This window comes from Pongo pygmaeus, chromosome 15 (assembly GCF_028885625.2).
Source record: "Pongo pygmaeus isolate AG05252 chromosome 15, NHGRI_mPonPyg2-v2.0_pri, whole genome shotgun sequence".
Taxonomy (NCBI): Eukaryota; Metazoa; Chordata; class Mammalia; order Primates; family Hominidae; genus Pongo; species Pongo pygmaeus.
In genome coordinates, this window is record NC_072388.2 from 5607796 (window position 1) to 5632867 (window position 25072).

A 25072-nucleotide genomic window follows, 5' to 3' on the forward strand; every position below is an offset into this window, starting at 1 on the left:
AGTGGAATGGAATGGAATGGAGTGGATTAGAGTGGAGTCGAGTAGAGTGGAATGGAATGTAGTGGAGTGGAATGGAATGGAATGGAATAGAATGGAGTGGAGTGGAATGGAGTGGAGTGGAGTGGAGTGGAATGGAATGGGGTAGGGTGAAATGGAGTTGAATGTAATGGGGCAGAATGGAATGGAGGGAATGGAGTTGAATCCAGTGAAGTGGATTGGAGTGGAGTGGGGTGTAGTGCATTGGAGTGGAATGGAGTGGAATCGAATGGGATATAATGCAACGGAGTGGAGTGGGATGGAATGGAATGGAATGGAGCAGATTGGAGTGGAGTGGAGCGGAACAGAACAGAACGGAATGTAACGGTTAGGAATGGAACAGAACAGAATGTAACGGTTAGGAATGGAACAGAACGGAGTGGAATGTGAGCTGAGATTGTGCCACTGCACTGCAGCCTGGGTGACAGAGTGAGATACAGTCGAAAGAAGGGAATGTAATGTAATGTAGTGGAATGGAATGGAATGGAATGGAATGGAAAGAAATGCAGTGGAATGGAATGGAAAGGAATGTAGTGGAATGGAATGGCATAAAGAAAGGTGAGCTGAGATTGTGCCACTGTGCTCCATGCTGGGTGACAGAGTGAGAAACTTTCAAAAGAAAGGAATGGAATGAAATGCAATGGAAAGGAAATGTGTGTATTGGAATGCAGTGGAATGGAACGGAAAGGAATGGAATGCAATGGATTGGAACAGAACGGAACGGAATGGAATGGAATGGCATAATGAAATGTGAGCTGAGATTGTGCCATTGTGCTCCAGGTTGGGTGACAGTTTGAGATACTAACGAAAGAAAGCAATGGAGTGGAATGCAGTGGAATGGAATGGAATGGAATGAAATGAAACGGAATTTTGTGGATTGGAGTGGTTTGGAGTGAAGTGGAGTGTAGTGGAATGGAGAGGAGTGGAATGAGATCGAATGGAACGGAATTAAGTGGAATGGAGTGGGATGGAGTGGAGTGCAGTTGAATGGAGTGGTATGGAATGGGATGGAGTGGAATGGAGTGGCATGCAGTGGAGTGGAGGGGAGTGGAATGGAGTGGAATGGAATAGGATGTAATGGAAAGTAGTGGAGTGGAGTGGAACGGAGTGGAACAGAACGGAATGGAATGCATCAGAACGGAACAGACGGAGTGGAACAGAACTTTATGGAGAAATGTGTGCTGAGATTCTGCCACTGCGCTGCAGCCTGTTTGACAGATGGAAATCCTTTCAAAAGAAAGGACTGGAATGGAATGGAATGGAATGGAATGAACTGGAGTGGAACGGAGTGGAATTGAGTTTAATGGAATGGAATGGAATGGAATGGAATAGAATGGAGGGGAGTGGTTTGGAGTGGAGTGGAGAGGCGCGGAGCAAAACAGAATGGAACAAAATGGAATGGAATGGAATGGAATGTGAGCTGAGATTGTGCCACTGCAATTCAGGCTGGGTGACAGATTGAGATACTCTGGAAAGAAAGGAATAGAATGGAATGCAGTAGAATGGAATGGAATTGAATTGAAATGAATGAAATTGAATGGATTGGAATGGAATGGAATTGAATGGAAAGGAATGGCATAATGAAATGTGTGCTCAGATTATGCCACTGTGCCACAGGCTGGGTGACAGAGTCAGATTCTCTCGAAAGAAAGTATTGGAATGGGATGCAGTGAAATGGAATTGAACGGAATGGAATGGAGTGGACTGCTGTGGAGTGCAGTGCAGTGTTGTTGAACGGATAGGAATGGAATGGGATGGAATGGAATGGAAAGAAGTGGAGTGGAATGGGGTGGAGTGTAGTGCTGTGGAATTTAGTGGAATGAAATGGGATCGAGTGGAATGGGGTGGAGTGCAGTGCAGTGGAGTGGAGAGGAGCGTAATGCAGTGGAATGGAATCGGATGTAACGAATTGTAGTGGAGTGGAGTGGATTGGAGTGGAACAGAGTGGAACGGCACAGAACGGAAGGGAAAATAACTGAAAGGAATGGAATGGAATGGTGAAATGTGTGCTGACATTGTGCCACTGTGCTACATCCTGTGTGACAGAGGGAGATCCTTTTGAAAGAAAGGAGTGGAATGGAATGGAATAGAATGGAATGGAATGGAATGGAGTGGAGCAGAATGGAATTGAGTGGAATGGAATGGAATGGAATGGAATGGAATGAAATGAAATGAAATTGAATGGAATGGAATAGAATTGAGTGGATGGGAGGGGAGCAGAGTGGTGCGAAGCAGAAAAGATCAGAAAACAATGGAACAGAACAGAATGGAATGGAATGGAATGCAAGCTGAGATTGTGCCACTGCACTCTAGGCTGGTGACAGAGTGAGCTACTCTCGAAAGAAAGGAATGGAATGGAATTCAGTGGAATGGAATGGAATTTAATTGAATGGAAAGGAGTAGACTGGAGTGGAGTGGAGTGAAATGGAGTGGAGTGGAGTGGGGTGAAGTGGACTGTAGTGGAACGGAGCGGAATGGAAATGGATGGAGGGGAATGGAGTGGAGTGGAGTAGAATGGAGTGGGGTGGAATGGAATGGAATGAAGTGGAGTGGACTGGAATGTAGTGGAGTGGAGTGGAATGGATTGGGGTGGAGTGGAATGAAATGGTGTGGAGTGGAATGGAATGGAGAGCAATGCAATGAAATGAAATGGAATGGAATGGATTGGAATCGTATGGAGTGGAGTGGAGTGGAATGGAGTAGCGTGGAATGGAATTGAATGGAATGGAGTTTAGTGGAGTGAAGCAGAGTAGAGTGGAATGGAATGCAATGGAATGGTAAGGAATGTAATTGAAAGGAATGGAATGAAATCGAATGCAATGGAATGGAATGTAGTGGAATGGAATGGAATTGAATGGAATGAAATAGAAAGGATTGGAATAATGTAATGGGAGCTGAGATTGTGCCACTACACTACAGGCTGTGTGACAGAGTGAGACACTCTCGAAAGAAAGCAATGGTATGGAATGCAGTGGAATGGAATGGAATGGAATGGAATGAAATGAAATGAAATGAAATGGAATGGAATGGAAAGGAGTGGACTGGAGTGGAGTGGAGTGAAATGGAGTGGAGTGGAATGGAGAGTAATGGAATCGGATGGAATGGAATGGAATGGAAAGAAGTGGACTGGAGTGGAGTGGAGTGAAGTGGAGTGGAGCGGAATGGAGAGGAATGGAATGGGATGGAATGGAATGGAATGAACTGGAGTGGAGTGGGTTGGAGTGGAGTGCAGTGGAATGGAGTGGAATGGAATGGGATGGAGTGGAATGGAGTGGAGTGGTGTGCAGTGGAGTGGAGAGGAGTGGAATGGAGTGGAATGGAAACGGCTGTAATGGAATACAGTGGAGAGGAGTGGAGTGGAATGGAACAGAAAGGAAGAGCATGGAAAGGAACGGAATGGAATGGAATGGAATAGAGAAATTTGTTCTGAGATTGTGCCACTGCACTTCAGCCTGTGTGACAGAGGGAGGTCCTGTTGATAGAAAGGAGTGGAATGGAATGGATTGGAGTGGAGCGGAGTGGAATACAGGTGCAGCACACCAGCATGGCACATGTATACGTATGTAACTAACCTGCACATTGTGCACATGTACCCTAAAACTTAAAGAATATAAAAAAAAGAAAAGTGGACTAATTCATTACAATATACAAGTTGCAGCCTTCCCATTTCCCCTGTTTTATCTAACTCCTATTTTGCAGCTTCATTGGTTTTATAGAAGAGAAACTAAGAGGGAGGAAATACATTATATACAGGCTTCTCTGATGCTTGGTCAGGATAAAAATTAAAATGGGCTTCTATATGTTTGATGGAGGAAAAGACAAAATAGGGATGGCACATAATTGATTACCCTTTTAATGCAAGTTACTCTTAATATTAGGCTTTTCTTAGCTGGGGCTGAACTCCCCCTGCCAGTCCAAGAACCCCATAAGAACACAGTCAGACTCCTTCCAATTCTAGTGAGGTGTGCAACATGTTATTAATTTCTTCTAGTTTTCCAGGGTTATCTAGTGTCCAGTCATCATCTTCTCCCTGCCCTTTGAGTTCTGTCTTACGTACATACCCCACTCTCGAAACACCCGAGCTTCACCAGAACAACATGCAGTGCGGCCTCTTATCAGCTGGCAAAGTTGAATGTTTGCCCTCTCTGGGAAGTGACAAATGATAATAGGGACACTATGTTGAAGGAGTGGCCTGTCTCTCCACACCTGTGGGCGTTTCTCATCAGGTGGAACGAGAGACTTGTGAAAAGAGACACGGAGACAAAGTACAGAGAAGAAGTGGGTCCAGGGGACCAGTGCTCAGCATACGGAGGACCCGCGCCGGCACTAGTCTCTGAGTTTCCTTAGTATTTATAGATCATTATCAGGCATTTCTCAGAGAGGGGGATGTGGCAGGACAATAGGGTAACAGTGGAGAGAGGGCCAGCAGGAAAACATGTGAACAAATGTCTCTGCATCATAAACAAGGTAAAGAAAAAAGTGCTGTGCTTTTGATGTGCATATACATAAATATCTCAATTCCTTAAAGAGCAGTATTGCCTCCAGTATCACCTCCAGCCCTAAGGCAGCTTTCTCCTATCTCAGTAGATGGAATATACAACTGGGTTTTACACTGAGACATTCCATTGACCAGGGACGAGCAGGAGACAGATGGTTTTGTCTTATCTCAACTGCAAAGAGGCTTTCCTCTTTTACTAATCCTCCTCAGCACAGACCATTTACAGGTGTCGAGCTGGAGGATGGTCAGGTCCTTCCCTTCCCATGAGGCCATATTTCAGACTAACACATGGGGGGAAACAATGGACAATACCTGGCTTTCCTAGGCAGTGGTCCCTGTGGTCTTCCGCAGTGTTTTTTGTCCCTGGGTACTTGAGAATAGTGAGTGGTGATGACTTTTAACAAGCATGTTGCCTTCAAGCATTTGTTTAACAAAGCACACCCTGCATATCCTTAAATCCATTAAACCTTGAGTCGACACAGCACATGTTTCTGTGAGCACAGGGTTGGGGCTAAGTTTACAGAATAACAGCATCTCAAGGCAGAAGAATTTTTCTTAGTACAGAACAAAATGGAGTGTCTTATGTCTACTTATTTCTACATAGACACAGTAACAGTCTGATCTATCTTTCTTTTCCCCACAATATATATGTATATGTACACTTTTCTATATCTGAAGTAGCCATGTGCAAGGAAAAACTAAAACAGTTTTCAGAGGTTCTAGGAAAATTCATAGACAAATTTAAAAGGCTAACCTTGAAGTATGATCTGACCAGGAAGGATTTGCATATATTTATCTTTATCTGCTGCATGGTAGAAAAGCAGTGCATTATGGGAGTGGCTAGAGCACATGCTAATAGGGTGGCAGCCTGCAAACAGGGGCCTGACACCTATCAAGTAGGAGGCACAGCAGTGCCTTACTAGGACCCAAAAGAACTAGAATCTAGAAAAAACAAATGAATTAGGAAGAAAGTGGGATATATAGAGAAAAAATTATGATCGTTTGACTCTGTGAAGGAATAATAAAAAAGTGTGATACAGCTTTTTAGTTTTTATAAAGTCTGGAAAATTACTCAGGGAAAAGATGAAAACTTGCCTTATTACAAAGGTGGATAATTTAGACCTTGAGGGAATACACTAACACTGACCCTGACTCCAAAAAGGGACAGGCATTGCCAGGAGTTTAATTTATAGCGCGGTCTCCTTCTGATATCTGCAGGAAGCTGCCAAAAGCAGCCGTAGGCTTCCAGACTCCCATGGATCAGATTTTAGACTTGGATTTTGCAGTTTTCCATCACAGGAATTGGGCAAAGAAAACAAAAAATAAAGCAAATGTTCCAAGACGCCCAGCTTCTAGCTGCAGCCTTGTGCTCTCCACCACTTCAGAGGCAGCCCCTTAACCCCTGGCCCTCACAGAGGAAGTGAGAATGTGAAAGTCCCAGTCTGTACCTTTGGGCCACTGCACCTTGGATATAAATCAATGTGTCTTCTGTAGGAAGGTCAGCCACTGCCGAAGGAATGCACTGTGCTTGCAAAGGAGCCATCATCAGAGCCCAGCAGACTCAAAAGTGGCAGGGCCTGATATTTCCTATCTCCGCTTCCATTGGACTACTAGCTATTGAGAGATGGAGGAGCCTCAGATGACTCTTGAAGTAGCAAGTAGGAGTATTAACTTCGTATTATGTGTGGGAGCAGATTACTCTATCCTGATTTAATACAATGGGCTCCTGTCTTCTCATTATGGACAAGCCCCAAAACACTCCTTCTTGTATCTTCTAAGTTGTCCTCCAGAGCCTCTAGGTTTCTCGCCTGCCTTTTTAGTACTGTCTGATTGCCTGACCTCTTACTGGGGAGAGGTTTATTGACTCAGGGGACCAAGTCATTGTCACCTTCACAGATCATAAAGCATATAAACTGTTACTTTTGTTCCTGACCCCTCAGGGGAAGAAAGAAGTTAAGAATGAGCTGTCACAATTACCACCTGAGGTGTTGTCTCAAATAAATCTTGAGGTTTGGTCCACACAGGCTCTGGGAAACGCACTAAACACCTCACCCATTCAAATCCAACTTCAGCCTAGTTCTCCTCGACCTCAGAAGAGACAATACATTTTAAGGCAAGAAGCATGAGGGGAAATTCAACCCCTTATTGCCAAATTCTTGCCATATGAGTTATTAAGGCAATGAGAGTCTCCTTACAATACTCTCATGTTACCAGATAAAAAGCCTAATGGCAAGTACAGATTTGTCAGAACCCTTAGAGCATTAAGAAATGCAGTTGTCTCCATACACCTCATTGTCCCCAATACTTACCAAGTTCCAGGGGATGCAAGCTGGTTTACATTCCTAAATCTGAAAGATGCACTTTTCTGGATCTCAATGCATCCAAATTCATAATATGTTTGCCTTTGAATGGACTGATCCAGATATGCATTTAGCCTCAAAACTAACCTGGACAGTCATCTCTGAAGGGTTCTGAGATAGCCCCCACTTATTTGAAAATGCTCTAGCTAAGGACTTAAAAATCTACAATTGGAAAGGGACACAATTATTCAGTATGTAGGTGACTTGCTCATTGCTAGCCCAACTAAAGAAGACTCATAATAATAATGTTAAGTTGGTAAATTTCCTGGGAACTTGCAGATATAGGGCATCACCACACAGAGCTCAGATTTTGACTGAAAGACTTAAATATTTCGAATCTGTCTTAACCTCTGGAACTGAACAACATCCCTAGAAGATAAAAAAGTTATTTTAGTCACCCAAGAGTCCCTGTCCAAAAAATGACTGTGGGCTTTTTTAGAAGACGGCTGGATACTGCTGCTTATGGGTGCCCAGATTTGGGCATGTAGCCAAGCCTTTATATGATACACTAAAGGAAAGATTTAGAGCTCCTAGAATGTAATGAGAACTGCAAGCAAACCTTCAATACTCTCAAAGAGAAATTGGGCTCTGCTGCAGCCATGGGAGTCCCCAAGTTGGATGAACCATGTGTTCTTTATGTGACCAAAAAGCAAGGCATAGGCCTTCGGTAATCTTGTCCCAAAACTGGGGGACATTCCAAGGACAGTAGCCTAATTTTCTAAGCAGATAGACCAGGTGGACTCAGGGTGGCCTTGATGTCTTAGAGCTATTGCTGCTACCACTTTTCTAGCAGGCAAAGCTAATAAATTAACATTAGAACAGCACCTACAGGTTTTTGACTCCACACCAATGGAAGGTGGTCCTAGAAGCTAAAGGGCAGCAGTGGATAATAAGAGAACATTTACGAAAGTATCAGGCCTTATTGCTAGATATTCCAGACATAACCCTTAAAGCCTGCCAAATCATAAACCCAGCTACTTATCTGCCAGAGTCCACAGGTGCTTCTAGCCTTTCTGGCATACAGGTTGTATTAGTCTGTTGTCATGCTGCTAATAAAGACATATCTGAGGCTGGTTAATTTATAAAGAAAAGAGGTTTAATTGACTTACAGTTCCACATGGTCAGGGAAGCCTCACACTCATGGCAGAAGGCAAATGAGGAGCCATGTCACATCTCTTACATGGCAGCAGGCAAAAGGGCTTGTGTAGGGAAACTCCCCTTTATAAAACCATGAGCTGTAATCCCAGCACTTTGAGAGGCCAATGCGGTGGATGATCTGAGGTGAGGAGATCGAGGCCAGCCTGACAAACATGGTGAAACCCCATCTATACTAAAAGTACAAAAATTAGACAGGTATGGTGGTAGTCGCCTGTAATCCCAGCTACTCGGGAGGCTGAGGCAGGAGAATCGCTTGAACCCAGGAGTCAGAGGTTGCAGTGAGCCAAGGTCATGATAATGCACTCCAGCTCAGCAACAGAGCAAGACTATGTCTAAAAAATAAATAAATAAACCATCAGATCTCATGAGGCTTATTCACTGTCACGAGAACAGCATGGGAAAGACCCATCCCCCGATTTGATTACCTCCCACTAGGTCCCTCCCATGATATATAGGAATTATGGGAGCTACAATTCAAGATAAGATTTGACTCGGGACACAGTCAAAGCATGTCACAGGTTATGAAACAAACTTATTCTAGCAGGCCAGACTTAAGAAGGATGAGCCCCTTGACCATCCCAAGGAAGGTTGGTTAACAGATGTAAGTTGTTTTATGCATCAGGAAAACGGGAGGGGTAGATATGCTATTAGTAGTAGGCACAAGCATTGCTGGCCTCGACCTCAGCTCAAAAAGCTGAGTTAATTGAACTTACTCAGCCCCTGCAGTTGGGAAAGGATTTAAAAGTTCTCATTTACACTGATTCCAAGTATGACTTTTTAGTGCTTCATGCTTATGCTGCAATTTGGAATGGGTAGGGACTCCTGACCCCCAAGGGCTTTTCCATACAATATCATTCAAATTTTGAGCTTGTTAGAATGCTGCTTTGCTGCCAAAAAGTGACTATAATTAATTGCAGAGGACATCAAAAGAGAGACTGACTATGTAAAAGGAAATGCCCTTGTAGATGCCACAGCCAAGGCCCCTGCACTGAAAGGGCCAATGAAGCTTATGGGCGTGCTGGACAGCATACGTAGAACTGGGCCAGAACACTCTGAAGAAGAACAAAAATGGGCCAGGGTTTGCACTTCAGTCCAGGGCCCCTCTGGCTGGCTGAATGATGGTAATAAATTGCTAATGCCAAGTACCAATCATAGGAATATAATTCAGCACTTTCATGATTCTTTTCACCCTCGAAGGGATTCTTGGCTTCTGTTAATGTCTCATTTGTTTATAGGGGAAAATCTTTTCAGGACACCAAAACAGGTGATTCAGCCCTGTGATCTCTGTGCCTGACATGACCCAAACGGCCAGCAATTTTCTCCTTCTCCAGGTAAACCTGTGCAAAATTGAGGAACCTATTCAGGTAAGAACTGGCAACTCTAATTTACTCAGATACCTTTCTGCAGGAGATTCAAATATTTGCTAATGCTTACTGATAACTTCACTGGTTAGATCGAGGCATTCCCCACCCCATCTGAAAAATGTTTACCAGAAGAAATAACTCCTCAGTTTGGGTAATCTAAAAGCCTGCAAAGTGGCAATGGCCTGTCTTTCACAGCAGGTGTATCCCAACACCTATCCTCAGCTTTAAGAATCCAATATTACCTTCACTCTGTGTGCAGAATGCAGTCCTCTGAAAAGGTGAAAGGGCTAATGCTACTCTAAAGAAGACTCCAGCTAAATCAGACGCCTGACTATCTCTAACACCCATAGCTTACTGCGGATTTGGACTGCTCCAAAGTAAAACTTATAATTAAATCCTGTTGAGTTAACATTCGGAAGACCTTTCCTAAGCATAGATCTCCTAATAGATGAAAAGACTCATCAATTACAACAATACGTCATCAATCTATGACAGGTGCAAAGGCACTCTGTGAATATGGAAACAAGAGTCTTCTCCTCCCACATGGGAGGAAAATTCAGTTTCAGCTCAGCTAGGGATTTAGTCTTACTAAAGATGTGGGAGGAAGTTCTCCAGCTGACCAGCTTTCCCCAACGTGGAAAGGACCACAGCAGGACAGCTGAGCTCTCCAACAGACGTTCAACGCCAAGGGAACAGGTGGGTACACCTGTGTGGAAGTAAAGCTTTTGCTTATTCTGGGAGCCAAATCCAAGGCTGAGGGAGGTGGGTGCGGGGCTATTTCAGCGTTGATGGAGGGCGGGCTGGGTAGCTGTGCGTCTGCTCCACCTTCTCGCGTTTCTCCTGCCGCTCTAATCCCGCCTTGGCCATGAGGGAAAACGTGCTCACGCAGGCCGGGCAGTACGGGAACCAGATCGGCGCCAAGGTTGTATTTGACTCCAAAAAATTAAAATTTTGTATGAGAGAAAACTGCCTCAAAGTCAAAAGTCAACAGACTGGGAAAACATATCTGCAACGTACATGACAGACAAAAAGCTAATTTGGGATATGTATATATATACATATAAATATATAGATAGATAGATGTAAATATCTGTTTTTAACACCATTTAAAAAAGTATCGTCCTTTCCCCATTGAACAGTGTTGACACCCTTGTTAAAAATCGTGACTATATATTTTTTTCTTTATTTTTATTGCATTCGTCTTTGTGTCCGTCTCTATGCTGTTACAGCATTGTTTTGCTTACTGAAGTTTGAAACCAGGAGGTGTTAGTCCTCTAACTTTGTTAGTTTTTAAGACTGATTTGGCCGCTTGGGGTTTTTCGAGATTTCATCTGAATTTTAGAATAGGTTTTTCTATTTTTACAAATATTGGAATTTTTGTAGTGATTTTATTGAATCTGTAGAAGACTATAGATAACAATGGCACCTTGACAAGATTTTGTCTTCCAGTCCATAAACACATGATGTCTTTTCAGTTATTTGTGTCATCTTTAATACTTTCATGCCATGTTTATAGTTTTTGTTGCACAGGTTTTTCATTTCCTTGGTTAAATGGGTTTCTCAGTATTTTATTCTTTTGATGCTATCATACAGGATACTGTTGTCTTGATTTATTCTTCAGATAGTTTATTGTTATTGTAGAAATACAACTGATTTTTGTGTATTATTTTGTATCATGCAGCTTTGCTGAATTTTATTTATTGCATCTGACAGTTTATTTCACAGAAACTAAAAGATTTTTAATATATAAAGTTATGTCATCTGCAAACAGATAATTTTACTTTTTAAAAAAATTGGAATGTCTTTAATTATTTTACTCACCTTACTGTTTTAACTAACCAGAACCTTCAGTACTATATTAAATAGAAGTAGTAAAACCAGTCATCCTTGTTTTTGCTCTTAGGGTAAAAGCTTTCAGTCTTTCACCATGTTACCTGTGTTTTTTTATTTTGTTTTGTTTTTTGTATAGCATTATGTTAAGGTGTTTTCTTTCTTTTTATAGTTTATATTTTATCATGAATGTGGGTTAAATTTTGACAAATGATTTTTCTTCTTTGATTAAGATGATGACATGAGGATTTTTTCCTTCTTTATGTTAATGTGATATTATGCTGATTTTCATGTGTTGGAACATACTTTTATTTCAGGAGTCAATTATACTCATTCATAGTGTATAATCCTTTTAATGTACTGCTAAGTTTGAGTTGCTGGTATTTCGTTGAGGATTTTTGCATCAGCATTTATAAGGGATGTTTGTAGTTTTCTTATGGTGCCTTTGTCTGGCTTGGTGTCAGGGTAATATTGGACTTATAGAATAAGTTAGAAAAAATTATCTCGTCTTCAAAGTTCTGAAAAAGTGGTGTTAATTCTGCTTTAAACATTGGGTAGAATTCAACAGTGAAGCCCTCTGCTCCAGGCTTTTCTTTGTTGCTGGGTTTTTGATTACTGATGCAATCTTCCTGCTGAATCTCCTTGCTGAATAGGTTTAGGTTTATTCAACTTTTCTGATTCAGTCTTAGTAGGTTTTTTGTTTCTAGGAATTTGTTCATTTTATTTAGACTATTCAATTTTTTAATGTATAGTTCCTTATGGTACTCTCCTACATCCCTTTTTTACTCCAAAAATTTGTTAGTAATGTACTCATTTTATTTTTGAGTTTAATAATTTGAATATTGCCTTTTTTTGTTACTCAATCTAGATAAAATTTTGTCAGTTTTGATCTTCTTCAGAGAAAAAACTAGGTTTTGTTGAGTTTTGATATTGTTTTTCTATTCTCTATTTCACTTGTTTCCACTGTTATCTTTATCATTTTTTTAATTTTGCTAGCTTTTAGTTGTCCCTCTTTAATAGTCCCTCTTTTTCCCTCTGTTTTTAGTTCCTTAGGAGTAAAGTTGTTGATTCGGTATCTTATTTTTTATAATCACTTATAGCTATAAATTTTTCCCTTATGGTACTGTTTTTGATGTATTTCTTAACTTTTGGGATTTCATGTTTTTAATTTGTCTCTAGATATTTTCTATTTTCTATTGTGATTTCTTCTTTTATCCATCCTTGAGTGTTTCATACCTATATTTTTAGACATAAAATGTGTAACCTACAAAATTTTCTTGATTTGTTAATTTTATTTGTTGTAAGTTTTTATTTCAGAATTAAGTGTGTGTATCAACATTTGTTATGTTCTCATAAACTTTGTAATACCTGGAGATTCCTGGTCCACATATGTAAGTCTCTACATGAATATTATTTTGAAGCATTTAACCTTTTGTTTTAATATTTCAAAGGTCTAAATGAAATTGAGATTTTGGTTTCTGAGATGAAATCATGGTAGGTGACTGAGAAATGCTTAAAAATTAGCCAGAACTTAAAATTAAGTTAAAGTTTACCTTCAAGATTCAACCTGAATAAGTCACCCTGTATTGCTGAAATAAAGAATAAGTCTTTAATGGTATAAAAGGAAACTTCAAAGAATGTTTTTCTTTCCCCAGTTGACATATAAATTAAAAGATGTAAAAATTTTTATGGCCTCATGAATTTTTTACTTTAGAATTCCAACTTTTTCTGGTTAAAATTTTTCCAAACATATTCCTGTGTATTTGAAAGACAATTTTTTAGTTGAAATGCTTAAGCAGTTAAATAAGGCCATGAAAGTTTCTTGAACTTGTGGGAATCCATGAGAAAATCTGACATTATGTTCTATTCTCTTGGAAGGTAGAAATATCGTTTGACTTCTGTTTTGCTGACAAGAAATGTGCTGAGCAAGACTACCTGGGACAATGACCTCACACATGGAAAACGTTGGAACTCATCTGCTTCCAATCTGCTTTTCTCCAAAAATTAGGGAAGTTCAGTTTTCCCTTCGATACTCTCTGTTACTACAAATCCCAATGCCAGGGCTGTCCTGCTACTACAAGTGACAATGACAAATATAGGCCTGAGGAAAGATGAACTGATGGCATTCACAGCTTATTACCTCTCCTTGGGGGCCTTATCTCACGTACATGGATTCAACTCATAGACTCAGCTGGGTGAGGATCTATTATTCAGCTACTTTAGAAGTGACTGCTTAAGACTCAGGTGTGTGGTGAAATGAGGCAGAATTTTCTCAATGAAGGGTTAGGAGAATTTTCTCTTCAGAATTACCATCTTACTATCACCAAATCATAGCTAAAATGGGGAAATTATTCAAGAAGAAATAGAAATGTAATCTTATGAGGACATAAATTTAGAGATTTGTTGAGAGCTCTTCATAATTTTATGGTGTTCTCTTTGAGCTGAGATTATTGTTGACTTTTCATTATAATGTATTAGCTGTTCTAGACTTTATGTATTTATGTAAAGTTTTCTTTGTTGTACTTTATGTTCTGTGATATATTGGCAGACCATGCAGGTTTGTTACATAGTTATACAAGTGCCATGGTGGTTTGCTGCACCTATCAACCCGTCATCTACATAGGTATTTCTCTTAACGCTATTCCTCCTCTAGCCTCCCACCCCATGACAGGCCCCAGTGTGTGATGTTCCCCTCCCTTTGTCCATGTGTCCTCATTGTTCAATTCCCATTTATGAGTGGGAAAATGCAGTGTTTGGTTTCCTTTTCTTTTTTTTTTTCTTTCTCTCTGTCTCTCTCTCTTTTTTTTTGAGACAATGTTTCACTCTTGTTGCCCAGGTTGGAGTGTAATGGCATGATCTCGGCTCAACCCAGCCTCTGCATCCTGGGTTCCAGCGATTCTCCTGCCTCAGCCTCCCAAGTAGCTATGATTACAGGTATGTGCCAACATGCCTGGCTAATTGTTTGTATTTTTAGTAGAGACGGGGCTTCTCCATGTTGATCAGGCTGATCTCAAACTCACCTCCTCAGCCTCCCAAAGTTCGGAGACTACAGGCATGAGTCAGTGCTCCTGGCCTGGTTTTCTTTTCTTGTGTTAGTTTGCTGAGAATGATGGTTTCCAGCTTCATCCATGTCCCTGGAAAAGACATAAATGCATAGTATTCCATGGTGTATATGTGCCACATTTTCTTTATCCAGTTTATCATTAATGGGCATTTGGGTTGGTTCCAAGTCTTTGTTATTGTGAATAGCGCTGAAATAAATATGCAGTGCTGAAATAAACATAAAGTGCATGTGTCTTTATACTATAATAATTTATAATGCTTTGGGTATATACCCTATAATGGGATTGCTGGGTCAAATGGTATTTATGGTTCTACATCTTTGAGGAATTTTCACACTGTCTTCCACAATGACTGAACTAATTTACACTCCTACCAACAGTGTAAAAGCATTCCTATTTCTCCACAGCCTCATCAGCATCTGCTGTTTCCTGACTTTAACAATCGCCATTCTAACTGGCGTGAGATGGTATCTCATTGTGGTTTTGATTTGCATTCATCTAATGACCAGTGATGATGAGCTTTTTTTCATGTTTGTTGGCCACATAACTGTCTTCTTTTGAGAAGTGTCTGCTTGTTTCCTTTGGCCACTTTTTGATGGGGCTTTTTTTTCTTTGTAAATTTGTTTAAGTTCTTTGTAGATTCTGGATATTAGCCCTTTGTCAGACAGATAGATTGCAAAAATATTCTCCCAATCTGTAGGTTGTCTGTTCACTCTGATGATAGTTTATTTTGCTGTGCAAAAGCTCTTTAGTTTAATTAGATCCCATTTGTCAATGTGGGCTTTTGTTGCCATTGCTTTTGGTGTTTTAGTCACAAAGTCTTTGCCCATGCCTATGTCCTGAATGGTATTGCCTAGGTTTTCTTCAATGGTTTTTATGGTTTTAGGTCTTATGTTTAAGTCTTTATTCCAACTTGAGTTATTTTTTGTGTAAGGTATAAGGAAGAAGTCCAGTTTCAGTTTCTGCATATAGCTAGCCAGTTTTCCCAACATGATTTATTAAATAAGGAATCATTTCCCCATTGCTTGTGTTTGTCAGATTTGTCAAAGATCAGATAGTTGTATGTGTATGGTCTTATTTCAGAGTTCTCTATTCTGTTTCATTGGTTGTTTTTGTACCAGTACCATGCTGTTTTGGTTACTGTAGCATTATAGTGTAGTTTGAAGTTGGGTAGTGTAATGCTTCCAGCTTTGTTCTTTTTGCTTAGAATTGCCTTGGCTATTTGGGCTCTTTTTTGGTTCATGAGAATTTAAAAATACTTTCTTCTAATTCTGTGAAGAATTTCATTGGTAGTTTAATGGGAATAGCATTGAATTCTTTTATAAATTACTTTGGGCAGTATGGACATTTTCAGGAATGAATTCTTCCCTATCTATGATCATGGAATGCTTCTCCATTTGTTTGTGTCCTATCTGACTTCTCTGAGCAGTGGTTTGTAGTCCTCCTTGAAGAGGTTCTTCACTTCTCTTGTTAGCTGTATTCCTATGTGTTTTATTCTTTTTGTAGCGATTGTGAATGAATTTCATTCACGATTTGGCTCTCTACTTGCCTATTGTTTGTTTATAGGAATACTAGCAATTTTTGCACACTGATTTTGTATCCTGAGATTCTGTTGATGTGGTTTATCAGCTTAAGAAGCTCTTGGTCTGAGATGATCGGGTTTTCTAGATATAGGATCATGCCATCTGCAAACAAAGATAATTTGACTTCATCTCTTCCTATTTAAATACCTTTATTTCTTTCTCCTGCCTGATTGCCCTGGCCAGAAATTCCAGTACTACGTTGAATAGGAGTGGTGAGAGAGGCCATCCTTTTCTTGTGTCAGTTTTCAAGGGGAACGCTTCCAGCTTTTGCTCACTCAGTATGATATTGGCTGTGGGTCTGTCATATATGGCTCTTATTATTTTGAGTAGTGATCTTTCAATACCTAGCTTATTGAGAGTTTTTAACATGAAGGGATGTTGAATTTTTTGAAGGACTTTTCTGCATCTATTGAGATAACCGTGTTGTTTTTGTGTTTAGTTCTGTTTACGTGATGAATTACATTTATAGATTTGCCTTTGTTGAACCGACTTTGTATCCCAGGGATGAAGCCGTCTTGATCATGGTGGGTCAAGTTACCCTTATCAGTCTTAAGTTCAGTCTTTTTACATAATCTTATATTTCTTGAAGGTTTTGTTGTTCTTTTTTATTCTTCTTTCTCTATTCTTCTCTTCCTGTCTTATATCAGAAAGATAGTTTTGAAGCTCTGAGATTCTTTCCTCCACTTGGCCTATTCTGTGAGTGATAGTTGTGGTTGTGTTGTGAAGTTCTCATGTTGTGTTTTTCAGCTCCATCATGTGAGTTATGTTCCTCTCTAAACTGAATATTCTGGTTATCAGCTACTGTGTTCTTTTATGATTTTTAGCTACTTGCATTAAGTTAGAACGCGCTCCCGCAGCTCAGAGAAGTATGTTATTACCCACTTCCTAAAGCCTACTTTTGTAAATTCAGCCATCTCAGCCTCGGGTCAGTTCTGTGCCCTTGCTTGGGAGGTGTTGTTGTCATTTAGAGGAGAAGAGGCATTCTGCCTTTTTGAGTTTTCAGCGTTTTTGTGTTGATGCTTTCTCATCTTTGTGGGCTTATCTACCTTTGGTCTTTGACGTTGCTGACTTGTACAGAGTTTTTCATGGGGTCGTTTTGTTGATGTTGTTGTTGTTTTCTGTTTGTTTTTAACAGTCAGACCACTCTTCCCTAGGGCTAGGGCTGCTGTGGTTTTTGGGGGTCCACTGTGGACCCTAGTCACATCAGTCTCTCCTGCACCTGGAGGTATCACCAGTGAAGGCTGTAAAACAGCAAAGATGGCAACCTGTTCCTTCCTCTGGAAGCACCAGTCCAAGGGATTACTGACTTGATGCCAGCTGGAACCCTCCTGTAGGAGGTGTCTGGAGACCCCGGTTGGGAGGTCTCACCCAGTCAGGAGGAAGGAACAGGATCAGGGACTGCTTAAAGAAGCAGTCTGGCTGACCTTTGGCAGAGCAGGTGTGTTGTTCTGACCCCCAGGACTCTTCAGAGCCAGCAGGCTGGAAAAGTTCAGTTGGCTGAACTGGAGAGACAGCAGCTACCCCTCTCCCTGTGGACTTCATCCCAGGGAAAAATTAGAGTTCTGTCCATAGAACTCTGGCTGGAGTTGCTAAAATTCTATGGGGAGGCCCTGTCCAGTGAGGAGGGATGGATTTTGGTCTCACTTAAAGAAGCAGCCTGGCCACGATCAGTCACAACAGCTGTACTATGTTATAGGGGACTCTTCCTGTTCCCTGGTGCCAGCAGGCTAGAGTGGTAAACTCAAACCAAAGATAGAGCAGCTGCCTCTCCCCCTGCAAACTCGGTCTACCTCTGGCTTTCTCCATCCTGCTGCGACTGGCCAAGTGGGATTCCAAGCCAATGGGTCTTGCGAGGTGCTGTGGGAGTGGGGCCTCAGAATGATGTCACCTGGCTCCCTGGATTCAGCCCCCTTCCTAAGGGAATGCACAGATATATCTCTCGCTTTGCTGGAATTCTCAGGGCAGAGTATACACAATTCCTGGGTTTCCATGCATGCCCCAGTAAGCCAGCAAGCATGCTGCTGAGACTCCACACAGCTCTTTGCTTCAGACCCGAGGCCATGGTGGCTGAGCTCATGAAGGGACTTCCTGATTTGCAGGTTACAAAGATCCATTGCAGAAGCATGGTTTCCCGGGCAGAGTCACACAATTACTCATAGCCTCCCTTGCCTGCGAGTGAGGGCTCAGCTAGCTCCGTGCCACACCTGGGTGGATCATTGACTCACTTTCTTTTCCTGACTCTCTGTGGGTCGAGCTGTCTGCCTTGTCAGTCCCAATGCAAGAACCTGAATACCTCAATTGAAGGTGCTGAATTCACTCACGGTTTTCATTGCTCTCTGTGAAAGCCACGGGCCACAGCTGCTTCTAATCGGCCAGCTTGGCCCCATGTAAAGTATGATTTTGCAATACATGGGATGTTTTAAGTACGTAACAATAATGATATTTATTACAAATGTATTTTGTCTCAATGTGATACACAAATTGCTAATAAATCAATTCTTTTTTGGTTACCACAAAGCTATCTGGAAATGTAACGTCTGCCATTTATAGAATTTTACTTGAAGGAAGGCTGGCAATATGCATCAAGACTTCAAGCACTGGCAGTGAATTTGTGGAGTTTGAAGTGTTACTCACATCTTGTTACTGTGATTATAAATTAGTACAAACTATATCAATTGTGATTAAACAATATATAACAAAATTATAAATGGAAATACCCTCTGATTCAGCAATTTCCTTTCCAGAAATTTACCCTACAGACATACTCATGATGCCTGGAATTATGTATGAATGGGAGAAAGTATTATACCATCTTTTTAATTAACAAAAGTCTAGAAATCACCTTAATGTTTATCAATCACATTAATGATTATCACCTTACTGTTTATTGAAATTATGGTTATTCATATGATAGAATACTATGCCGCTATTTGAAAAAATAAATTTTAAAAGGATGCTCAAAAATGATGTCCAAGATATGTTACAAAGTAAAAAATCTGGGTGCAGTGGCAATTGTCTGATATGCCTCCATTCCTATAAAATCAGAATGTATATAAATTCATAGAGTATCTCTATTAACTGGTAACTGTTACAAAATTCAAAGTTAATGCAAGCAAGGCCTTTCTTTTTTAATGCTAAGACTCCAAGGAACTGCACAACATTTGAGAATTTCCAACACATGCCAATCTACCTTTGATCCTACAGATTTTAGGAAATGAAGCTCTTGAAAAATCAAGCATTAATATTCCTAGCTACAGTTGTTTGGGGCATCATAATTAGAATGATCCATTCTTTGAAAGTCTGTAAAATTTGCTCATACAATCATCTGGGCCTTGTCCTTCCTTTCTGAAAGATTTTATTTTACTAGAGGTTTTATGTTCTTCATGTTATAGTACTTCTTAGGTTTTCTATTTCTTCTTGATTATTGAGTCAATTTTGGTACCACTTACTACCCCACAGGGTGCTTGGGCTCAGAACACATCAGTCAAAGAAAGAGAGAAGAAAGGAAGGCAGGAAGGAGGAAGGAAGAAAGGAAGGAAATAAGGGGGTAAAGAAGGAAAGAGAGAAGGAAGGAAAGAATGAGAGAAGGAAGGATGGAGGAAGAGAAAGATCGAGAGAGAGAGAAAGAAAGAGAGAGGGAAATGAGAGAGAAAGAAGGAAGGAGGGAGAGAAACAGGGAAACGGAAAGAAGGAAAGAAACAAGGAAGCAGGGAGGGAGAGAAAGAAGAAGGCAGAGGAAGGAAGAAAGGAAGGAATGAGGAACGGAAGGAAGGGAGAATGAGAGGGAGGGAGGGAAAGAGAGAAAGGTGAAAGGTGGAGATGGGAAGAGAAGAGGAGCCAGCCACAGGCTACAGGCTGTTTGTTCACTCTTTTAGTTGACCCAGGCATTTCTGCTTTTTAAATATTCCACCTTCTGCCGTGAGTTACACTGTTCAATATTCATTCCTCAGAGCATTCAAAGGTCTATGTGTGCCCTGCCATGATGGAGCATGGCTTCAGCTCCCAAACACAACTCTCAGCCAAAATATTCATGACTGGTCCCTCCCATATACTCATCAATCCCCCATGTAAGGTCTGCATTTGTCCCCCAGAGCTCAATTTTTGGAAACTTAATCCTCTATGTAACAGTGTTGAGACGTGGGCCCTAATAAGAGTGATTGGTTTATGAGATTCAGTCCCCATGCATGGATTAATGTCACTATGTCAGGAATAAGTTAGTTATCTTGGAGGTAGGTTAGTTACCTTGGGAGTGGGCTTGTATAAAAAGCAAGTTCAGCCCCTTTTGCTCTCTTTCTTTCTCAAAGTCTTGCCCAGCTGCCTTCAGCCATGAGATAACACAGCAAGAAGGCCCTCACCAGATGCAGAGCCCTCATCCTTGGACTTCCTAGCCTCCAGAACTCTAAGAAATAAATTTATTTTCTTTATAGATTCTCTAGTCTATGGTATTCTGTTATAGCAGCACAAAATGAGTGAAGATGTCCAATTACAGGGAGAGTGCTGATCCACAGTGTTGAGATCATTGACTTAGGAATTGGAGTCTTATACGACATCCCTATGGGAGTTGGCCTCCACATTCCCTAACTTCCAGGAATCTCAAATGGTTATCTCAGACCAAAATATAGCCCAGATATTTTGCATTTGGCAATATTGCCCACTTTTCCACAACTTTATCATGGCAGCTTTGATGTGTTCACTTCTATGATCCCTGAAAGGATATGAGTCCAAGATCCTGCAAGTTTACAATCCAAGGATAGAAGAGCCTAGAAAAGAGTCCCATCACCTAGGTGATCAGTGCAGAGATATGTCACAAAGCCCCCGTAGGCAGAGCCTAGACAAGAGTTACATCACCTGGGTGACAGGCAAACAACAATGGCAACTTATTTTCATCCCACTTCAGTCTTTGAGGTTAGACAGACCTGGATTCAAATCCAAGCTCCACCCCTCACTGTGTGACCTTGCTCATGCTCCTAACCTCTCTGAGACTTGACTCTTCATTTGTGAAATGAGGATGAAGCCCCTTCTCTCAGGGGCTGTGGCAAGGATGAAATGAGTCATGCATTCGTCAGGACAGGTGACGCAGTGTGACAAAAAAGCCCCCAAACCTCAGTGGCTTCAACAGCAAAGTTGACTTCTTTTCTTTTTTTTTTTTCAGGGGGTGTGGTGCAGTGGATGGAGTCTCGCTGTGTCGCCCATGCTAGAGTTCAGTGGTGCAATCTCAGCTCACTTCAACCTCCACCTCCTGAGTTCAAGAGATTCTCCTGCCTCAGTCTCCTGAGTAGCTGGGGCTACAGGCGCCTGCCACCACACCTGGCTAATTTTTTTGTATTTTTAGTAGAGACCGGATTTCACCGTCTTAGTCAAGATGGTCTTGATTACCTGACCTTATGATCTGCCCACCTCAGCCTCTCAAGGTTCTGGGATTACAGGTGTGAGCCACCGCACCCGGCCTTGACTTCTCAATTAATTTCACATCCATCACGGGTCAACAAGGGGGCTCTGGTGGTCGTAGTCATTCAGAGACTCAAACAGATAGACCTTATCCCAGAAGATGCTCCCACAGTTCCAGAAACAGAGCAAAGAAAACACAAACAGCCATGAACCACTTCTTAAATCCCCTGCCCGGAAGGGATACACATTTCTTCTGTCACAGCTGTTGCCCAAAATGTCTCAGGTGGCCGGGCACAGTGGCTCACATCTGTAATCTCAGCATTTTGGGAGGCATAGGCGGGCAGATATCCTGATGTCAGGAGTTGAAGACCAGTCTGACCAACATGGAGAAACCCTATCTCTACCAATAATACGAAAGTTTGCCGGTCATTGTGGTGGGTGCCTGTTAGCCCCAGCTACTCTGGAACTGAGGCAGATGAATCACTTGGACCTGGGAGGCAGAGATTTCAATGAGCCGAAACCAGGCCACTGCACCCCAGCCTGAGTGACAGAGTGAGACTTCATCTCAAAAAAAAAAAAAAAAAAAAGGCTGTGTCTGAACTAGCAAGGTAGAAAGAATAGTCATTTCGGTTGCCCCAAACCATCGAAACAAAGATGCAGATCATTGATGTAAAATTACAGTTAGTTCCTTCCCACTCCTTTTCAGCTTCTCTTCGTTGCTATGAGCCAGCGTCTCCAGTGTCAGTTTTCAGTCTGTTGCCTCCCAGCTCCTAGTGCACGTTTCAATAAGTGCACTGTGATAAACTGGGAAACACCGTTCAATATACCCTCTGGAAATGAACATTCTGCAGGCATCTAGGTAGAGGATGGAGAGACTGCAGGTGTCAGGAGCTCTCTGGCTGGGCCTTGATCATATTCAAGCCCCAACCACAGACCTAGGCGTGGTCCCTCAGCCACCTTGTAGCCTTGGCTTGCAATATCTTGACATGGAAACCAAAACGCAGCAGGGACCATGTGATCAGAAAGTTCCTGAAATTTTCCCAGACCCCCTCTAGTACCCCTTGTGCAATCTGCACACAGTGACCTGTATTCTAGAGGGTGCACACAAAGCTGCCATTTCTTCTGCCAGACCCTGCGGGACTCACGCATTCTGGAGGCTTCCTTCCCTACAAAGGCAGCCAGACTCCCGCCATGCATCCGTGCACCAGCGGTTCACGGCCAGCTCCCTCACCTGCACTCCAGTGGCTCGTGGCCAGCTCCCTCATCTGCCACAACGGCTCATGGCCTGCTCCCTCCCCTGTACAACAGCGGCTCATGGCCAGCTCCCTCCCCTGCATTCCAGCAGCTCACAGCTGGCTCCCTCACCTGCACCAGTGGCTGACAGCAGGCTCCCTCACCTGCACTCCAGTGGGTGGCCTAGTGCTTGTGCAAAAGCTGCTGACGAGCTCCAGCCTGCCCAAATCCACAAACGTCTCTTATGTGGTGGCTGAACCATATTTTATGACGTCCAAACACCTTTCAAATCTGTACTTCCTTGGATACCTCCCTCTGCACTAGGGCACAAGGCAGAGTTGCTTTATGTCTTACCGTGACTCTTTTATCATAGTTGCAATCCTTTATACTACATTTCCCCTTTAGACCCACTATGTGGTTTCTATCTCTTGATGGAACCCAGGCTGCTACACAACTTAACCCATGCAATTGCACTTCATTGGTTCTTCACCATTGGCCCAAGATCATGCTCCACCACCCCTCTCTGCCCCCTGGCTTTCTTTCCTTAAGTGAAATCCCTAAACGCCCTCTTTGTGCTCAAAGCTTACCTGCTCTTCCTTCCCTATATTTTTGTCCAGACACAAAAATCTGATGCTCTGGCAAATGCAGAAATGGGGAGAAGGCAGGGGAATCATTTATCCTCCTTTAGGTAAGCACTGAGGGTTATGTCATTCCATTGTGTGAGGAATAAATAAATGAGGCATAGAGAGCTGCCATGATTTGCCTAGACCAATGAAGTTGTCATGGCTGAAGTGGAACAAAGGTTTAGGTGTCCCGAATATCAGTCCAGCTCCTATGCCTTCAGAACATGCCATGGAGGGAGGCACCAAGGGACACCACTTATGCTGAGCACTCAGGGGTACCCAGGTGCTGAGAGTGGGGACATGACAGGCTGAGTTGACTCAGTCCAGTCCTCCTACACCAAATAAAGATGGAAACCCTCACATAATAGAGAGGGAACAAAGCCAGGAACTATTAAGAGGCTGATGCCTGGAAGGCCTGGGAAGAATGACAGGGAGATTGGAGCAGAACAGAGGACCTAAATGGGGACAAGGGGAAGGAAGTGGCCTCAGTGGCCAAATGGCACCTGCCCACTGCACAGAGGCTGGAGACTTGAGTTCCGTCTAGTCCTTATCAACTACAATCATGCTGCCCTATGGCTCAACGAGTCCTGGAGAAAATGTGTTTTCTGCAGTCTGGGGAGGTGAGAATAAAACAATTCAGCCTTAAGAAGTTGAAAGCCCAGGAAATCATAGCACGTGGAGATGGGATTCATACGTAAACTTCCTGCCCTTGACTTCTGGTTTGGCCACGTGATTCACTTTGGCCAGTGGATGTGGTAAAGTGGTAGTCTGCCCATTCTCAGCCTGGGTGGTGAGATCAGAGACCTTCACATTTCCCTTTGTTCTTTGCACTCCTGCCATTGCTATGAGAATAAGGCACCCTGGCAGGCCCCAAACCCAGGAGGATCAGAGACACTTGGAGCAGATCCAGCTCAGCCACCACAGTTCGAGCTGAAACCTCCCAAGAAACCCATGCCCATGAGTGAGAAATGGTGACCTATGGTCGTAGGCCTCTGAGTTGTGGGGTTATTTGTTACAAAACGAGAGTTAAGTAATAGAGATTTCTACCTCATATCCCTATGAATCAAAGAACAAAGGAAATAAAACAAAACGTGAAAAGCAGATTTCCAATTTTTAGAAGAAAACAGAGGACAGATTTTATGACACTAAGCAGAGAAAAGCTTTTTTAATATGACACAAAACACAGATACCATAAAAGAAATTACTGATAAATTCAATCGTATTAAATGTAGAAGCTTTGATGTGACAAAAGAGGCAATGAATAAAGTTAAAAGACAAAGACAGTGCATGATATGGTTTGGCTGTGTGTCCCCACCCAAATCTCATCTTGAATTGTCCTCCCACAATTCTCCTGTGTCGTGTGAGGGACCTGGTGGGAGATAATTGGAATCATGGGGGCGGCTCCCCCATACTGTTCTCCTGGTAGTGATTAAGTCTCATGAGAACTGACGGTTTTATCAGGGGGTTCCACTTTTGCATCATCCTCATTTTTCTCTGGCCACCGCCATGTAAGAAGTGCCTTTCACCTCCCACCATGATTCTGAGGCCTCTTCAGTCATGTGGAACTGTAAGTCCAATTAAACCTCTTTTTCTTCCCAGTCTGGGGTATCTCTTTATTGGCAGTGTGAAAATGGACTAATATAGTGCACCAAAAGGGAAAACATATTTGTAAGGTATTTGGCCAAAAAAGCATTAATATCCAGATCATTAAAATCAAAATTGGCCAGACGTGGTGGGTCATGCCTGTAATCCCAGCACTTTGGGAAGCTGAGGCGGTTGGATCACTTGAGGTCGGGAGTTCAAGACCAGTCTGACCAACGTGGAGAAACCCTGTCTCTACTAAAAATACAAAATTAGCCGGGCGTGGTGGCACTTACCTGTAATCCCAGCTACTCAGTAGGCTGAGGCAGGAGAATCGCTTGAACCCAGGAGGCAGA